At 46.0% G+C, this 20,238-nt stretch overlaps 1 protein-coding gene across 14 annotated transcripts in view; it reads right to left on the reverse strand.

Annotated features, from left to right (window-relative positions):
• Positions 1 to 20,238, reverse strand: part of LOC138963087 (ensconsin-like) — a 109,170-nt gene that overhangs the window by 71,065 nt on the left and 17,867 nt on the right. The gene's annotated exons all lie outside the window — the stretch shown is intronic.

Consider the following 20,238-nt stretch of genomic DNA (forward strand, 5'->3'; position numbering starts at 1 on the left):
CACACACACACACACACACACATACATACACACACACACACCGGCCTTAGTTGCCCAGTTGGCCCTGTTTGCCAGTCAGGTTCCCTTCTTAATTGCTGAAATGTTTGCCGCTAATCTTGTGTGCGAGGTTGCCTGGTTAATTTCAGGTAGCACACATAATGAATGGCTGTGTGTGTGTGTGTGTGTGTGTGTGTCAGTGTGTGTGTGTGTGTGTGTCTGTCTGTCTGTCTGTCTGTGTGTCTGTCTCTGTGTCTGTGTGTGTGTTTGTGTGTGTGTGTGTGTGTCTGTCTGTCTGGCTGGCTGGCTGGCTGTGTGTCTGTCTCTGTGTCTGTGTGTGTGTGTTTGTGTGTATGTGTGTGTGTGTCTGGCTGGCTGGCTGGCTGTGCCCGGCTGTGTGCCTGTATATCTTTTTGTCCGTTTGAGTGTTAGTTGGGTATTTTTATTTTTCCTGTCTCTCGTTATCTGTAGTATGTATTTCTGTCTGTCTCTTTATCTGCCTATCTGTGTCTGTGTGTGTATGTCAGTCGGTGTGTCCGCAGTCTGTGATTCTTTGATGTGTGAATTACAGAAAATCAAGTGTGGGTTCACTTGTGACAACTGAATAACTGTCAACGCTTCTAACATGGTAATTCAAGTCTAAAGAATTTCGCTCTCCGTCTACTGACTTTGTTCTCTCATCCGCAACGTCGATCATGCATGAAAGCAAGGAAACGATGCATGCTATGCACCATCGCTTGAAACCTTTACCATAAACGAAAAAAGTACAGAGTGACAGGGCTTTTCCCATCGTTGCGGGGATACAACTGCAAAGTTTTAGGTTTGAAGTCCTTACCAATTACGAGAAATAATTAATTCTTTATTGCATTGTTTAGCAACAGTTCTCCAGGACTTGGGCTATTTTTAGACCGTTGACGTCACTTCGTGACGTTTCGTAAACCAAAGATGGCGTTTGAGACTGTTCTGTTTACATTTGACACTATCAGTATCAACACCACTTTGCAATACTGAAATATTTTTTTCTGTGTTCGAAAGCTACAGCCAATCGTTATTATATCCCCTTAGGTACATTTTTTATAACATTATTGGCACATGTAAACAATATGAATTAATTAATGAACGCTACGAATATGGCAGCCTTTAAATGGTCTGACTTGTTTGCTCTTTCAAGCATTTATTCCAAATTCGTGGATTAACTCCGTCAAAAATACGAGGTTTGGCGCTGAGTGGTAGCCACACAAACTCGAATTTAGCCCTCCAGAATTTTACCTGCTGGTTTTTGGCTCACGTAAGTGTAGCCTATGCGATGATAAACTTTGTCTGTCTGTGCGTGCGTGCGTGTGTGTGTGTGTGTGTGATAGAAACTTTAACATTTCCGAGTCTATGGATTACGTCAGTCTCGGTCAAAAGTGTTTGACGTGTGTGATAGAAACTATTTGAAGACGTCACATTATGACGTAAGAGGGTTAGACGTCACGCAAAGGAATTACTGAAAGTCTCGGTCATTGTTATTGTGAGCGGGCCGAGACTACTTGGCAGATCCAGGGTCTCGCTTTCTTGCACAGTTTCATGCTTACTGTGTGTGTGTGTGTGTGTGTGTGTGTGTGTGTGTGTGTGTGTGTGTGTGTGTGTGTGTGTGTGTGTGTGTGTGTGTGTGTGTGTGTGTGTGTGTGTGTGTGTGTGTGTGTGTGTGTGTGTGTGTGTGTGTGTGTGTGTGTGTGTGTGTGTGTGTGTGTGTGTGTGTGTGTGTGTGTGTGTGTGTGTGTGTGTGTGTGTGTGTGTGTGTGTGTGTGTGTGTGTGTGTGTGTGTGTGTGTGTGTGTGTGTGTGTGTGTGTGTGTGTGTGTGTGTGTGTGTGTGTGTGTGTGTGTGTGTGTGTGTGTGTGTGTGTGTGTGTGTGTGTGTGTGTGTGTGTGTGTGTGTGTGTGTGTGTGTGTGTGTGTGTGTGTGTGTGTGTGTGTGTGTGTGTGTGTGTGTGTGTGTGTGTGTGTGTGTGTGTGTGTGTGTGTGTGTGTGTGTGTGTGTGTGTGTGTGTGTGTGTGTGTGTGTGTGTGTGTGTGTGTGTGTGTGTGTGTGTGTGTGTGTGTGTGTGTGTGTGTGTGTGTGTGTGTGTGTGTGTGTGTGTGTGTGTGTGTGTGTGTGTGTGTGTGTGTGTGTGTGTGTGTGTGTGTGTGTGTGTGTGTGTGTGTGTGTGTGTGTGTGTGTGTGTGTGTGTGTGTGTGTGTGTGTGTGTGTGTGTGTGTGTGTGTGTGTGTGTGTGTGTGTGTGTGTGTGTGTGTGTGTGTGTGTGTGTGTGTGTGTGTGTGTGTGTGTGTGTGTGTGTGTGTGTGTGTGTGTGTGTGTGTGTGTGTGTGTGTGTGTGTGTGTGTGTGTGTGTGTGTGTGTGTGTGTGTGTGTGTGTGTGTGTGTGTGTGTGTGTGTGTGTGTGTGTGTGTGTGTGTGTGTGTGTGTGTGTGTGTGTGTGTGTGTGTGTGTGTGTGTGTGTGTGTGTGTGTGTGTGTGTGTGTGTGTGTGTGTGTGTGTGTGTGTGTGTGTGTGTGTGTGTGTGTGTGTGTGTGTGTGTGTGTGTGTGTGTGTGTGTGTGTGTGTGTGTGTGTGTGTGTGTGTGTGTGTGTGTGTGTGTGTGTGTGTGTGTGTGTGTGTGTGTGTGTGTGTGTGTGTGTGTGTGTGTGTGTGTGTGTGTGTGTGTGTGTGTGTGTGTGTGTGTGTGTGTGTGTGTGTGTGTGTGTGTGTGTGTGTGTGTGTGTGTGTGTGTGTGTGTGTGTGTGTGTGTGTGTGTGTGTGTGTGTGTGTGTGTGTGTGTGTGTGTGTGTGTGTGTGTGTGTGTGTGTGTGTGTGTGTGTGTGTGTGTGTGTGTGTGTGTGTGTGTGTGTGTGTGTGTGTGTGTGTGTGTGTGTGTGTGTGTGTGTGTGTGTGTGTGTGTGTGTGTGTGTGTGTGTGTGTGTGTGTGTGTGTGTGTGTGTGTGTGTGTGTGTGTGTGTGTGTGTGTGTGTGTGTGTGTGTGTGTGTGTGTGTGTGTGTGTGTGTGTGTGTGTGTGTGTGTGTGTGTGTGTGTGTGTGTGTGTGTGTGTGTGTGTGTGTGTGTGTGTGTGTGTGTGTGTGTGTGTGTGTGTGTGTGTGTGTGTGTGTGTGTGTGTGTGTGTGTGTGTGTGTGTGTGTGTGTGTGTGTGTGTGTGTGTGTGTGTGTGTGTGTGTGTGACGGAGTGATTGAGTTTGTGTTACTGTTTGTCGATTTCTTACGTGAGCCTTGAAGGCTTCGCCTCTTGTTCTGAATGGTCTTGCATACAAAACACAGCCTGACAATAATGATATGAGCTGAAACAGCATTGCACGGAGTCTGGCGGGTCAAAGTCGGACAGGGCCGGTGTAACACGAGAAAATTACTCCCACGAGATTTTTACTCCGGAGTAAACATTTCGTACGAAAAAGTTACTCCCTTTACGAAAAAAGTACTCCCCCATTTCACGAGAAAATGACTCCCCAAGACAGGTGAGTTCCGAGTAAACATTTCGTACAAAAATGTTACTCCCCTGAAGAATAAATAACGAATAAATTACTTCACCCAAACACAAGCAATTAGTAACTTCCCATGCCAGGTGTACGAAATGTTTACTCCCTTGTCCCCTGTTAGTCTTGGTGGTGGAAGGGGTGGAAGGAGGGTAGCGCGACATTCGTGTGCGCGAGATCACTTACTGATAAGTTGGCATTATCCCTTCGCCCGAATCCCATTTTTGCGTACGAGATTTTTACTGGAAGTAAAATAAATGGGGAGTAACAATTTCGTGGAGGGAGTAATTTGTTCGTGCCTTGGGGAGTTCTTTTCTCGTACGAAAAGTGTACTCGGAGTAAGAATTTCGTACGAAATATTTACTCCGGAGTAAATTTTTCGTGGAGTAAAAATTTCGTGTTACACCGGACTAGGCTAAGAGGAGGGGGGGTTGCCAGTGGTGGTCCAGAGCCCCTTGTGGGGGTCAGGGGGCGAAGCCTCCTGAAGCTGATGGGTAGGTCATATTCTGAGATAGGAAAATGGTCGCTCCTTGCATGAAACGGCATAAAATAAACAATAATAAAAAATATTTTAAATAAGTGAGGTACATGTACATGTTTAGGCTAGGGGGGGGGGTTGCGCAACCCCCATAACCCCCCCCCCCCCCCCGGTAGTCCGGCCCTGTCGGATGAGTGTGACTACTGCTCAGTGTCACACCTCCTACTGTTGACGCAATCTCCCAATTTCAAAAGTATTTGTTAAAAATCATGCAAAGCAGGTCCTTTATACTTGAAGCTTTGTGAAATTATTATGCCACATCTCAAGCACACATGACATACATGAATTTTCAGATAAACTTTTGGTGTAACTTAATTTTGTGTAATCAGTTTTAGTCTTCGCCGACAGATGAAGCTGAGTAATAGTACAGTTTTCCAAACAAAGACGGTAAATGAGTAACACCGCTGACACACAAAGGCACAGGTAGTCACGTCAGAGAAGGTACTGAGCACGTGGAACCCGTTTCCCATACACGGATGTATCGCCTGTTTGCATTACTATATGGAAAGCCGTTTGGCTCATAACCATTACACGTGTAAAAAATGATTAGTACACGTGTAATAAATAATTAATACACGTGTAATTAATGATTAATACACGTGTAATAAAAATGTCAAACACGTGTACGAAATGATTAAATACACGCGTAATAAACATTTCTTACACGTGCATGAAATATTTATTACACGTGTATTTAATCATTTCTTACACGTGTATGAAATATTTATTACACGTGTATTTAATCATTATGCTATTCCATAGCATAAGAAAAAAGATAAATTACACGTGCAATAAGAAATAAATACACGTGTATTAATCATTTATTACACGTGTATTTATGATTTATTACACGTGTAATGGTTATGAGCCAAACGGCTTTCCATATTACTATGTCAGCCACGCGAGTGTTCATGCTACACACGTGTGTGCAGTCAGGATGAACTGCATCTACAAACAGTGCGAACTGAGTTTGTTTCTGTTGGGTATGATCGGCCCTGACTCTCCATTATTGTCGAGTATGATCACTTTATAAAGAGAGTCGATGCCAGCATTGAAACGAGCCACACGAATCATTCAGGTTTTTTGTGTTTTTGTTTGTTTTGGTTTTTTTTGCTGCTGACAATCAAAACCAGCAAGAACATGAAAACACTACCCTCTTTTCGTAACAACCACCGAGGACAACGACAAAGACGACGACAACGACAGCACAAAGTCACCAAGACTGGCGACCGTAATGACTGCAAAATTAGTGGCTTTGAAAATGATGACATTCGCTTTGGAAGACACGGAGAAGGTGCGGGTTAGGTATCCATAGGAAACGTGTTCCTACTGTGTATGATGTGTCTTCACTTGAAGACATCCTGTTGGCGTGTCACCAACATTCCTTGAGGTGTGTGCAAGATATCGAGGATGGCTAGGGAGATGGGGGGGGGGGGGGTGTGTGTGAATCCACGTGTATACATCGATGCTGCTGATCTCTTCCCCCGAAAGCGGCGTATGGCTGCCTTAATGGCGGGGTAAAAACGGTCTTTAACAAAAACCACTCGTGCAAAACCATGAGTGAACGTGGGAGTTTCAGCCCATGAACGAAGAAGAAGAAGAAGAAACTGCTGATCTCTGTCGGTTAAATTGTAATGTATGTGCCGTCATCTTTCCATTATGTATGGTATTGGATGTATATGCATACTAGACGAATTCCCAAAATAACTCGGGTGTGAAAGAGGGAATGCCCTTGCGTTTACTCGGACAAACATTGGAGGGGCCAATCACTAGCGAGGGGTGTGCCGGACAAACCTTGGAGGGGCCAATCACTAGCGAGGGGTGTGTCGGACAAACCTTGGAGGGGCCAATCACTAGCGAGGGGTGTGCCGGACAAACCTTGGAGGGGCCAATCACTAGCGAGGGGTGTGCCGGACAAACCTTGGAGGGGCCAATCACTAGCGAGGGGTGTGCCGGACAAACCTTGGAGGGGCCAATCACTAGCGAGGGGTGTGCCGGACAAACCTTGGAGGGGCCAATCACTAGCTAGGGGTGTGCCGGACAAACCTTGGAGGGGCCAATCACTAGTGAGGGGTGTGCCGGACAAACCTTGGAGGGGCCAATGACTAGCGAGGGTGTGCCGGACAAACCTTGGAGGGGCCAATCACTAGCTAGGGGTGTGCCGGACAAACCTTGGAGGGGCCAATCACTAGTGAGGGGTGTGCCGGACAAACATTGGAGGGGCCAATCGCTAGCGAGGGGTGTGCCGGACAAACCTTGGAGGGGCCAATCCCTAGCGAGGGGTGTGCCGGACAAACCTTGGAGGGGCCAATCACTAGCGAGGGGTGTGCCGGACAAACCTTGGAGGCGCCAATCACTAGCTAGGGGTGTGCCGGACAAACCTTGGAGGGGCCAATCACTAGCTAGGGGTGTGCCGGACAAACCTTGGAGGGGCCAATCACTAGCGAGGGGTGTGCCGGACAAACCTTGGAGGGGCCAATCACTAGCAAGGGGTGTGCCGGACAAACATTGGAGGGGCCAATCACTAGCGAAGGGTGTGCCGGACAAACCTTGGAGGGGCCAATCACTAGCGAGGGGTGTGCCGGACAAACCTTGGAGGCGCCAATCGCTAGCGAGGGGTGTGCCGGACAAACATTGGAGGGGCCAATCGCTAGCGAGGGGTGTGTCGGAAACACGTGGACGGGAGCACGTGGAAAGTTATTTGTCAGACGAAAAGCAAGGGGATTAATTTTTTCACAACCCATACAAACTCGACGGAGTTATTTCAGAAAATCGTCCAGGCTTGTATCCTCCACTGAATATGTGTTTCCAATTCTTTAAAGGGAAGAACGTCTCACGCGTTGCGTCTTCAACGTCAGCAAACAAGGTTCAGGCGCAAGACATGCGGGGACCCGAGTTATGCAAATTGTGTTTATCTTCGGGCGGCTCCGTATGCAAATCCAATCAAGTGTGGACCTTCCGGCAGGCATCATGCACCACTGAACACGATGACAGGTGATGCTTGTTAGGTACAGCAAAGAACCCAGCTGCTTTGTCCATCACATCACCGTATAAAAAAACTGACGATGAGTCTCTGTGTCTGGAGTACAATGGGTTTGGGAACATGCGGATACACTCAGGTCTGTTTTGGAAGATACAAACACTTGGCGGTACAAGCATGACTTGCTTAATTCTTACCATCCAGGTAAGGGATAACTGTTTGAGGGTGGTGGGAAATGAGTGTGAGACTGAGCAGATTGAAGGGGGTGTTAATCAAAGAAAATCATGGCATGTGTGGTTGGGAATCTGTGTCTACTCTCCGTTTCTCTGTCTATGTCTGTCTGTCTGTCTGTCTGTCTGTCTGTCTGTCTGTCTGTCTGTCTTTCTCTTCTTCGTTGTGGAATGTTTGAATTTTGATAGCTTATATGATTACCCCTTCCCCCATCATCGTGTCTGTCTGTCTGTCTGTCTGCCTGTCTGTCTGTCTGTCTGTCTGTCTGTCTGTCTGTCTGTCTGTCTGTCTCTCTCTCTCTCTCTCTCTCTCTCTCTCTCTCTCTCTCTCTCGCGCGCGCGCGCGTGTGTGTGTGTGTGTGTGTGTGTGTGCGTGTGTGTGTGTGTGTGTGTATGTGTGTGTGTGTGACATAGTTAGAGAGACTGACGGATAGACAGACAGAGAGCCAGACAGACATGATTGCTGCGTACCTATACTGAAGAAACTTGATAAGCACGAAGAAGCCCGGGGGGGGGGGGGGATGTAACCATGTAGGTAAACAAGACCTATCACTTTCTCTCAGTAATTTGATTTAATTATCCCAAGGCGAGTTTACTCCCCACAAAAATCACAACTCTTTCATCCAGGATTTTCCCACATTTTCAAAAAGCAGATGTAACAAGGAGGATATAAGATGACAATCTCATTTCTTACCTGAGGCAGTTTTTTAGTTTGAAATTTAGAAATTGACGTCACAAGTTTTACAGGTATATTGTAATGCCCATTGGCAGATTTTTTTTAAATTAAAAAAATGAGCCCAGACAGCGGTTGCCTTGTGTTTGATAAAAGTGTTATTGTTATGGATAGAACTCGTGATATATATTCTTGTAAGTGTTTGTGTAATGTCTGCTGCTTCTCAATACTTCTCTGATGATGGCATTCAAATCTGTGAACACTCTCTCTCTCTCTGTCTCTCTCGTCCCTCTCTCTCCCTCTCCACCCCCCCTCTCTCCCCCTCCCGACCCCTCTCCCCCTCTCTATCTCTCTCTGTCTGTCTCTGTCTCTCTCTCTCTCTCTCTCTCTCTCTGTCTCCCTCTCCCCCCCTCTCTCTCTCGCTCTCTCTCTCTCTCTCTCCCTCCTCTCTCTCTCTCTCTTTCTCTCTCTCTCTCTCTCCCCTCTCTCTCTCTCTCCCTCCCTCTCTCTCTCTCTCTCGCTCTCTCTCTCTTTTTCTCTCTCTCTCTCTCTCTCTCTCTCTCTCTCCCCTCTCCCTCTCTCCCTCCCTCTCTCTCTCTCTCTCTCTCTCTCTCTCTCTCTCTCTCTCTCTCTCTCTCTCTCTCTCTCTCTCTCTCTCTTAAAACGTAAACAACGTATTATCATTAGATTAGTCCCTCTAATGGGCGAGGGCTTGATGTAAAAAAGAAAGCACCTGTTTGCCATGCCATTACTCTTGTTAAAAATGTGTCTTGTCTTGTCTTGTCTCTCTTCGCTTTGTAAGCCAATCTCTCTTCACGAGCTTGTTTAGTTCAGTGCAACAACTTGCAAATCTACTGCCTTCATTTTGTTCATCTTCTACTCTTCTTCTTCTTCGTCGTCATCAACCCATTCTCCTGAATTTTTAAAAAAAATCTGAAAGAAAAACTAGCCTACGGGGAGAGGGCACGAAGAATAAAAACATTAAAACTAGATCATTGAACCACAGCACAAACAGTTAAGCAAATTAAGGTAAACGATGTCACGCCTTCACATGGATGAATACATCAACAATAAGCAATGACCATCAATCATAAATACATCACCTAACGCAATTACCATCAATCATTGACACATCAACTGTTAGCAATGACCATCAATCATCGAGATACGCTGTCCAGGCGTACACTGCCCACTGGCTATCGATCAAGCTCATAGTGATAGCCTACTGAGGGCATCGACCCACTGACCAAGATGTTTGAGGGTCAATGGTCAGACGGTCAATCTCCTTACACCCGATAGTGGACTGTTGGGGTGATGCGTGGCGATCGGTGGTTGATAGCGATGAACTGGAAATATTGGGCTGAGACTGTTTTGACTGTGACTGTGTTTGTCTAGTATTTTCTTCTTCTTCTGCGTGTGTGTGTGTGTGTGTGTGTGTGTGTGTGTGTGTGTGTGTGTGTGTGTGCGTACGTGCGTGCGTGCGTGCGTGCATGCATGCGTACGTGTATATCTGTCTGTTTGTTTGTGTGCCTGTCTGTTTTACGTCTGTGTCTGCTTGTCGATCGTTGGTTGATAGCGATGAACTTGCTGAGCTGAGACTGTTGCGACTGACTGTGTTTGTCTCGTATTTTCTTCATCTTCTTATGCGTTCCATGGTTTGTCTGATATGAAAGTGTGTGTGTGTGTGTGTGTGTGTGTGTGTGTGGTGTGTGTGTGTGTGTGTGTGTGTGTGTGTGTGTGTGTGTGTGCGTACGTGCGTGCGTGCGTGCGTGCGTGCGTGCGTGCATGCATGCGTACGTGTATATCTGTCTGTTTGTTTGTGTGCCTGTCTGTTTTACGTCTGTGTCTGCTTGTCGATCGTTGGTTGATAGCGATGAACTTGCTGAGCTGAGACTGTTGCGACTGACTGTGTTTGTCTCGTATTTTCTTCATCTTCTTATGCGTTCCATGGTTTGTCTGATATGAAAGTGTGTGTGTGTGTGTGTGTGTGTGTGTGTCTGTGTGTGTGAGTGTGTGTGTGTGTGCACTTGTGTGTGTGTGTGCACATGTGTGTGTGTGTGTGTGTGTGTGTGTGTGTGAGTGTGTGTGTGTGTCACTGGTGTGTGTGTGTGTGTGTGTGTGTCACGGTGTGTGTGTGTGTGTGTGTGTGCGTGTGCGAACGTGCGTGCGTGTTAATCTGTGTGTCTGTTTGTGTGCCTGTCTGTCTGACTGTTTATCTGTCTGTTTTACGTCTGTGTCTGTATGTTTGTGTCTCTGTGTGTTCTAACATTGAAGGATTGTATCTACTATGGCCTTGAAATGTTATTATTTTAACATAGCGGTTGGAAACACTTTCAACTTCGACTTTGAAGTTACACCACTGAGTGAGTGAGTGTGAAATCTCATTCTGCCGTAAAGTGTGAAGAGTGTTCCATCAGTTATGGTGACATCTCTTCGCGTTGCGGTTCGAAATCATCACGGCAGCAAACTGGGTCAAAATAATGTCTGATCGCCCACAGTAAGTCATACGTCGGCGTGATCTATTATGGGCAGAATATACCTGCGCAGTTTCAGCAGCACAGACGACGCACTGCATAATTATTATTTATGCCGCGATAGGGATTATGACGAGTACTTGGCCTGTTTTCCTTCAGTTCACGCAACGTGTAGCGGGCTGGGATAAACTGCACTGCGTCGTCGGTCCTGCTGAAGTTACAATGATATGTGGGCGGAGCCCCGCCTTGCGACGAAAGTTTCTAACGTAGTTTCAACTCACTCAAAATGTGTAACATCGGCTGTCTGAGTCGAGAAAAAAATGACATCACGCTAGTCTCGGTTCCGTGCGGAGTATTGGGTCGTTCTCCACGCAACCTCTCCCCCTCACTTTCTTCCCGCCGCCCGTCTCAGTGTCTGTGTGGGTGGCAAACACAGCCAGAAGTCAGATCTCACCCTCCTCCCACTGCGGTTGATCCCCACAACCTGCCAATAAGGCGCTAGGCGGCCAAACACGCAAACAAACATTCACGCGCACCGAGCAACAGGGAGGCGAACGCGTCAGCAAACAAACACACACACGCGCACCGGCCAAGTCGCGTCGGTCGCTCGAGTTATGGCGTGAGTGCAGACACGTACGGCGGCCTATTTGTGCCAAAAGTTATTGTTTCAAAGATTATTGCTAATAAACTCCATGATCGTTTCTAAATTAGCAATACGCGTCAGGATTTACTTTAGGCGTGTGTATGCCAGAATACTGAACCAAATGCCAAGCTAACTATGATCACAGACGTATGACGGCTCAGTCGCTTGAAAGTTAACTATGATAACAGAGGTAATTACTGGGACAGTGACTGCTTGTTTTGTTGTTGTTGCTTTTGCTTGTTAACAAATTCACCAATAAATTCCGATATCACGCCAGGATCACTGTTTGTATGGCAGAACGCTGGACTAAAAGTGAATAAAACTTTAGACATATGACGCTCTGCTAACGCCATAAGTTAGAATTACGAAGATAATTGCTTATAATACGCCAGGTGATATACCAAGTAGCATCTAAAAGTCTGAGCCGTTTCTATCTTGGCATGATGCCAGTGATTCTGTTGTGTTATTGGTAATTTATTACAATAATTATTTCGTGACAATTATGACACTATACATGTAATTACAAAGGTAATTTTGATCATTGTATTTGTCACTTTTGGCACTTTTATGCCGTCATACAGACACACAAGCTGAGAGACAGCAGATTTAAAGAAGGTAGCAAGAGCAAGACGGAGAGGGCGACATATTTTTCATATTACCTCCTCCGTTTGAACCGCGGCAAATAAACACAGGGAGGGTGAACTGTCGGGGAGGCAAACCAGTCTGAACGAAAAAAAATCTGTAGAATCTCTTTTCTTCTTCAGACTGCTGCAGCTTCCTGTTCAACTTCAACCTACTTTCATCGCACAGGTTGGATTAGCCCTTTTCTTCTGTGATCGAATACTGCTCAGAAACATGTCATCTGTGCAGCTAAAAAAACAACACAAAAAAACACCGTAAAATGAGTATGGTGGGTCCACAATTAATGGTGTAATAGAACTGAACCGACAAAGAGTAAACAAAACAGCGAGAGAAAGCGACAGACAGACAGAGCGACAGATAGACTGACTGACAGTGACTCGACAGAGAGACACACACGCACACAAACAAACACATGCAGAGTACAAATAGCTAGACAAAAAATACATTCGTTTAATTGCGATCTCAAAGCAAGGTTTGCAAAACCCCAGGATTAATTCATATAAAATGTGTGAAACGTCAATCATGGACAAATCGCCACTGACTATAGTCACTGTCAAGGGAGAAAGTTCCATTCCCCATCACCATAAGCCTCCCTCCTAAAACCTCCATGTAATAATGTGTCCCTTCGTTTACACGTGTTGGTATGATCAGTATTTCACAGCTGGTGTCAACAAAGACCTGCTAATCCCCCATCCCCCCAACCCCCCCCCCCACCCACCTTTAATCCCCTCTCTCTCCGCCCTCTCTACAACTCGTTCCCCATTCACCAAAACCCATCAGTTTGTATGTGTAGCGGTCGGTTCCCTAGGACCTTTCTAGCCCCCAACCAAGTTGCGGACTTAAATCCTAGGAATGACTGTCTTGGCGGAATTACTTCCACCCTCATTATCAGTAATTAGCCGTGTGCCTGGTTGGGCTCTGCGCAGCGAATGTCATTAAATAAGAGGAGGCGGGGGGGGGGGGGGGGGGGGGAGCGGAGGAGAAAAAAGAAACAGAAAGAAACCCACATAGCTGAGTCACGGTCAGAAGGGAATGCGAATTTCCGACAAGCAGTAAATTAAAGCGAGTTGCTGTGTGTCTGTTTGTTTGGAGGAAGGTTTCGTTGAAATTGCTTGAATTAAATGTCAATGTCTGTTATCTCTCTCTCTCTCTCTCTCTCTCTCTCTCTCTCTCTCTCTCTCTCTCTCTCTCTCTCTCTCTCTCTCTCTCTTTCTCTCTCTCTCTCTCTCTCTCTCTCTCTTTCTTTCTCTCTCTCTCTCTCTCTCCCTCCCTCCAACACTCCCTCCCTCTCTCTCTCTCTCTCTCTCTCTCCCTCCCTCCTTCCAACACTCCCTCCCTCTCTCTCTCTCTCTTTCTCTCTCTCTCTCTCCCTCCCTCCCTCTCTCTCTCTCTCTCTCTCTCTCCCTCCCTCCAACACTCCCTCCCTGTCTCTCTCTCTCTCTCCCATCCCCTCCCTCCCTCCCTCCCTCTGATCAATTTGAAATGTTGGTTTACTGACCACCTTCGTTTGATAAACGAGTATAATCGTTAAAGGCCCACTGCTTCGCGAAAACCGTTCACCTCACCGTCTCGGATCTGGTCAGGCTTGTCCTTGGGATGACACCATCCCTCCACTTGGTCACATACCAACAATGCAGAGCCAGTGGTATTGTTTTTTAAAAGAATTATTTTCGTAAAAACAAAAAGAAATAAAAGCTCATCTTTTGTTCACACTGCACGTCGTCGGCTATTAACCCCCACCACCCCACCCCCAAGGCGTCACAAGGACAAAACGCCACACACACACACACACACACACACACACACATTCAAAACCGACTGTGAAGCCCATCTTCACCTGCTACTCTCACCACCACCCCCACCACCCCTCCCGTCCCTACTAACCCAATTCACCCGGACACAGCTATAGATCAAAAGCCTAATTAGTTCGTCATCCGTTGTCTGTTCATGTAACAGTTCGCGTGGCAGCGACCATCCGTCATTGTTACAGACTAACGCGAAAATGATGACCGCAGATTTTGGTGTTGGGTCATTAACGGGTTGACAATTAATTGCTCCGTTTTGCACCTGGTTCGCTAATGAAGGCTGCTGCAGCGCTGGCGTGGTTTGGACTTCCATGTCCTGTTGCTGACACGAATGGCGGAGGTCGGCTTTTTGTTTTGGATGGATCGGATCAGGTGGTGTGGGAACTCTCTTTTTGTTTTGGATGGATCGGATCAGGTGGTGTGGGAACTCTCTTTTTGTGTCAAATATAGAGACGTGCCTACGCGTATAAATGGACACGAGGATGCGCACACGCACACACGCACGCATACACCCTCGCATGCACGCGCACGCACGACGCACGTGCAAACACACACGCACACACACACACACACACACACACACACACACACACACACACACACACACACACACGGATCTTAATTCTTACACAATTCCTATTTCGTCATTTCAATGTTTCACAGTGCAAGTCCCCAATTCACTTCCTCCGTCCAAAAACTAGACCACCAAATATCAAAAACAAAAAACAAACAAAACAAAAACAAAAACCAAGCAAAACAAAACAAATTCTAGCACACTTACAAATCTGAAAACATACTGAATAACAGAATTAAGTCGCCTAAGGATTGTTTTTTAATAGCGTGAGAGAAAAACAATCTGTCGACTGATCAACAACACAAAAGTTTCAATATTTCGCGTACCCAAAAATGTATGAATATTCATAAGTCACATGTGGCACCCATCTTTGATGAATAACAATGACGGGGAGTGGAATCTTTGTGTTTTCTCTTCACTGCATTTGGCACGTGGCTTTTAAACTTTCTGCCGCTCTGACGGAGAGAAAGTGACAATTCGAGCAGTTCTCAGGAGAGAGAAAAACGGTTTATGAATATTTACAACCCGGACATGGACATGCATGGCCTTGTAACTTTAGAAGAATACAAAGAAACACTGACAATGTTTCGTCCTCACTGAATTACCACTTGCGCGTCTCATGCGTTTTGAAAGAAAGAAGCACGTCCAACCGTTTCTGACTCCCCCCAAAATGGTTCCGTGTACCTTTAAAAAAAATCATAAACAGATGGAGAGGCACGATCGGGGCTCGACTCTTTGTTTCCACCTAGCTGCCTTTATCACCTGTTCTTTTTGTGTCACGGTGATTGATGAGCTCCATGCCGTGACCAGTGGCGTAGGACTTGGGGGAGGGGGGGTGCAGCTTTGACCTGGTCATACGTTTTGTCTCCCGCAAGACTGTTCAATCCACCAGAACCTGAGAGCAGAATTCTGGCCTGCTGACACACCAGTGAGGGACAAGCTCTACGGTCATGTGGAGACCCTTCAACAGACAGCAGCGTTTGTCAGGAGGACCGGAGTGCCTGTCTGAGCGAACGCAGAAGAAGAAGAAGTCGCCAAGAGCATCCCTCTGCAATATCCTTTTTAAGGAGATTGACATTCAAATTGGAGGGCTCATTCAATTACATGTTGCCCCATCAAAGTCTTGAGCCTTGATTCAGACTTTCCGTCATCAATACCGGACACACTAGATGCACATATTTATAACCACACTTAGTATAAGCTTAGCTTGTTTTGTGGTAACAAATGTTCATATCGTATCATATATGTCACCCTGTATTTCCGGAATAAATTTTGTTTAAACCAATACCGGACACACAAAGCTGCCGAAGGCTTCTCGCTGGCACTGATAAGTCTGAACAAACTTTGACTGATCACTGTGACAATGAAAGATTGACGTGCCTACATTTAATGACAGATGCATCTTGTGCAAATAAGAACTACTGAGGAATATCCCGAATAATATCGTAAAATGTCGTCGTCGTCTCGTCGTCGTTGTTGTTGTTGTTGTTGTCTTCTTCATCATCATCATCTTCTTCTTCTTCTTCTTCTTCTTCTTCTTCTTCTTCTTCTTCTTCTTCTTCTTCTTCTTCTTCTTCTTCTTCTATAATGGTGGTGGCGTCTGTGGTGTTTGCTTCTTAGTTTATTTCTTTGTTTTTTTGGGTACGCGAAATATTGAAACGTTTGTGTTGTTGTTGATCAGTTGTTTTTCTCTCACGCTATTTAAAAACAATCCTTAGGCGACTTAATTCTGTTATTCAGTATGTTTTCAGGTTTGTAAGTGTGCTAGAATTTGTTTTGTTTGATTGGTTTTGTTTGATTGTTGTTAAAATTAATATTAAAAGTCCTACGGTTTTGAGCCATTAAGGACTTGAGTGTTTGTCCGCTTTCAATTGATTGTTGTTGGGTTTTGGTTTACATTTATATAAGTATTTCAATAGCTATCCAGACCTCCTTTGAGTGTCTTCCTACGCGTCGGGTGAACTTCTAACACCACGCTTGACCGAACACGTCCAATCAGACAGTGCAACTGCTGTCCGCCGTCTCATCATCAGTGGCGCAGCAGCTGCATGAGATGCACAGAGGTGCCTTGTCCGACACCAGTCTTCACCAAGAGGGGAACAGCTGGTGACAAATCCTCAATGATTCCATCAGTTCAGACTGACTACAAAGTCTTAGTTTGTTGGGGGACTAGTCTTTCAAGTTCAAGTTTCAGATAAGTTCATTATTTGTACCATAAGTGTTTGTCTGTCTGTGTGTCTACTTAAAAGATCACTGGGTGGACGTCCTGTAAAAGTATCGGTGGTTTTTTTGGTCAAAAATTAAGCGTTCCAATAACCTACCATTCTTGGATTTTTACACCCCCGGTATAGGGGTGTGTATAGGTTTCGGTCGATGTGTTTGTTTGTTTGTTTGTGTGTTTGTGTGTTTGTGTGTTTGTGTGTTTGTGTTCGCATATAGATCTCAAGAATGAACGGACCGATCGTCACCAAACTTGGTGAACAGGTTCTATACATTCCTGAGACGGTCCTTACAAAAATTGGGACCAGTCAAACACACGGTTAGGGAGTTATTGGTGGATTAAGATTCTACAAGGACTTATAGAGAAACATATTCATGGTCAAAGGGAAATAACCTTCTCAGTTGGTGGCAGTGAGAATGGGTGCAGTGAGAATGATTATTTCCCTTTGACCAACGGGGGTGTTTTTCCTACCTCGAAGGAATTTCTTGTTTATTCTCAAGTTCAAGTGCCATTGAACCTCTTCATAATTGCAAACTGTCATGTCATCTCGACCTTTAGCCAGGGTTCGCCCCGTAATGCACGGTTGTGGTGTCATAGCTGCGATGACGTTAAACCTTAATCTTTGAGAGTTCTGACATTTTTGTGAGGATATAACTGCTGTGGGTGATGAAGAAGAAACAAACTAATGCAATATTCAGTGCAAGAATATTTTTGCACAAAACTGTTTCCGTTTTAAACTTCGCTCAATTTGAAACGGATGATAGCACTTCAAAAATTGAGAGATAATAGAGGGGGATACTTGAGAATCAGACATACATGCACGCATGCGCAAACACACACGACTGATGTGCGCGCGCGCCCACACACACACACAAACACAAACACACATACACACATACACACACACGTACATAGTAATATAGACTGAGCAGATACAGACAAAGATAAACTCAACATAGACAGACGGAAACAGACAGTGAGACTGAGTAAAAACAGAAAGTACAACAGGGCCGGACTACCGGGGGGGTTATGGGGGTTGCGCAACCCCCCCCCCCCCCCCCCCCTAGCCTAAACATGTACCTTACTTATTTAATTTTTTTTTTATTATTGCTTATTTTATGCCGTTTCATGCAAGGAGCGACCATTTTCCTATCTCATAATATGACCTACCCATCAGCTTCAGGGGGCTTCGCCCCCTGACCCCCACAACGAGGGGGGGGGTTCTAGGGTTTCCGGACCCCCCCCAGCCAAAAAAATAAAAATATTGAATGAGGTATGCATTTCTTTATTTTACATTGAGTTTCAATTTTTGGGGTATTAATCAGTGACAAAATCTGCTGCCTGAAACTGGTAATGATCATCCTCAGAATGCACCAGATTGCACCATTTTGCATCCTTTTTTTCAAAATTTTCCGGGGGGGCATGCCCCCGGACCCCCCTAGCAAGCTAGGCGCTTCGCGCCGTCGGCTCGGCGCTTTGCGCCTTCACACCCATATCTTCACAATATACTTTTGAAAAAAAACACCCATAAAATGAACTGATCCGCCCCTGCCGCCAGGGGGGACATCCCCCTGGGCCACCACTGCCAACACCCCCCCCCCTCCTCTTCGCCTAGTCCGGCCCTGTACAAAGCAGCATACACAAAACTACAAGTGTATACATACACTGACACACAGCAATGTACATGTTGCCTACACATGTCTACCTGGACACGCATGTTTGCACACACACACGGCCGCACGGCGCACACGTGGCACAGAGAGGGAGTGAATATTTGGAGAAGCAGATATAGATTGATTGCTGTGACTGGGTGATCGTTCACCCCACGCTCTCAGTCGGTTGGGGAAGATCAAAGGCAACACATCCTTCTCGTGTAAGTGATGCAATACAGATATGTGCAGTCTTTTCCACGGGATAAGAGCTTTTTTGTACTTGGACACATACCAACAATTAACTGTCTGGTTTCTTCCTGTGCGTAGTACTGGGATTATTAAATGAATTCATTTGGAAACTGACAGTGACACTATGTCAAAAAGCCTGACAGCTAACTACAGCCAACTAAAAACAGCCAGCCAGCTATAGCCTGCCCAGACAGATAGACAATGACAATGACAATGACAATTCTTTATTTAACGAGGGTAATAGATTAAGCAGTGATCTGCTTTGCTTACATCCAGCCCTCGCCCTAAAGAGGGATTAACTAAAAAAAAAACTAACAAAACAAGTCCACACTTTAACAGATAACTAAAGTAGGAACGCATCATACATATATTATGTACACATAATGCATCGCATAGAGGGAAATTGCGAGTTCATTGATGTGAATTTAGTGGTAAAGAGAAACAGACAGCAGAAAAAGACACGGGCACTCCATCAGACCGGGGAGAATCCATGGCAGTCGTCCTGGTTTACTTTCTTAGTCACGCATTCTTCACACTCGCTCAGTCTTGCCTAAACCGGGTGACTGGTCAATGGGGAAAACAAACGTAACAATTTAAGCAGCAGGGGTAGAAACCCCACAAAAACACAAACCCCATTGACAGAATGATTACACTACAGAGCACCCCTAAGAGCAACAAGACTGGTAGCACTGTCTCACTGGCCGGTCAAGATTCCTGAAAAGGTAAGGTCTCCAGTGCGATTACTTGTCGACGTTTGCTGCACACACCAAGAAAATACAACTGTCCACAAGTGACAGAGGTAAACCCTGTTGTAAAAGAAAATCGACACGACAAACAATGATTCACTGCAGTTGACTGCAGAAAGAGATAGGATAAGGAAGACGACGTTGGCAAAAACACAGAGACGGGGAACAGAAAGGGGAAGGAGAGAAAGAGAGATTGTTCTTTATTTGGTTGGTTTGTTTGCTTAACGCCCAGCCGACCACGAAGGGCCATATCAGGGCGGTGCTGCTTTGACATATAACGTGCGCCACACACAAGACAGAAGTCGCAGCACAGGCTTCATGTCTCACCCAGTCACATTATTCTGACACCGGACCAACCAGTCCTAGCACTAACCCCATAATGCCAGACGCCAGGCGGAGCAGCCACTAGATTGCCAATTTTAAAGTCTTAGGTATGACCCGGCCGGGGTTCGAACCCACGACCTCCCGATCACGGGGCGGACGCCTTACCACTAGGCCAACCGTGCCGGTCTTTATTTGGTGTTTAACGTCGTTTTCAACCACGAAGGTTATATCGCGACGGGGAAAGGAGGGAGATGGGATAGAGCCACCTGTCAATTGTTTCTTGTTCACAAAAGCACTACTCAAAAATTTGCTCCAGGGGCTTGCAACGTAGTACAATATATGACCTTACTGGGAGAATGCAAGTTTCCAGTACAAAGGACTTAACATTTCTTAGTATACTGCTTGACTAAAATCTTTACAAACATTGACTATATTCTATACAAGAAACACTTAACAAGGGTAAAAGGAGAAACAGAATCCGTTTGTCGCCTCTTACGACATGCTGGGGAGCATCGGGTAAATTCTTCCCCCTAACCCGCGGGGGGTAGAAACAGAATCCGTTAGTCGCCTCTTACGACATGCTGGGGAGCATCGGGTCAATTCTTCCCCCTAACCCGCGGGGGGTAGAAACAGAATCCGTTAGTCGCCTCTTACGACATGCTGGGGAGCATCGGGCAAATTCTTCCCCCTAACCCGCGGGGGGTAGAAACAGAATCCGTTAGTCGCCTCTTACGACATGCTGGGGAGCATCGGGCAAATTTTTCCCCCTAAGCCGCGGGGGGTAGAAACAGAATCCGTTAGTCGCCTCTTACGACATGCTGGGGAGCATCGGGCAAATTCTTCCCCCTAACCCGCGGGGGGTAGAAACAGAATCCGTTAGTCGCCTCTTACGACATGCTGGGGAGCATCGGGTAAATTCTTCCCCCTAACCCGCGGGGGGTAGAAACAGAATCCGTTAGTCGCCTCTTACGACATGCTGGGGAG

This window comes from Littorina saxatilis, linkage group LG3 (genome assembly GCF_037325665.1).
Source record: "Littorina saxatilis isolate snail1 linkage group LG3, US_GU_Lsax_2.0, whole genome shotgun sequence".
NCBI lineage: Eukaryota > Metazoa > Mollusca > Gastropoda > Littorinimorpha > Littorinidae > Littorina > Littorina saxatilis.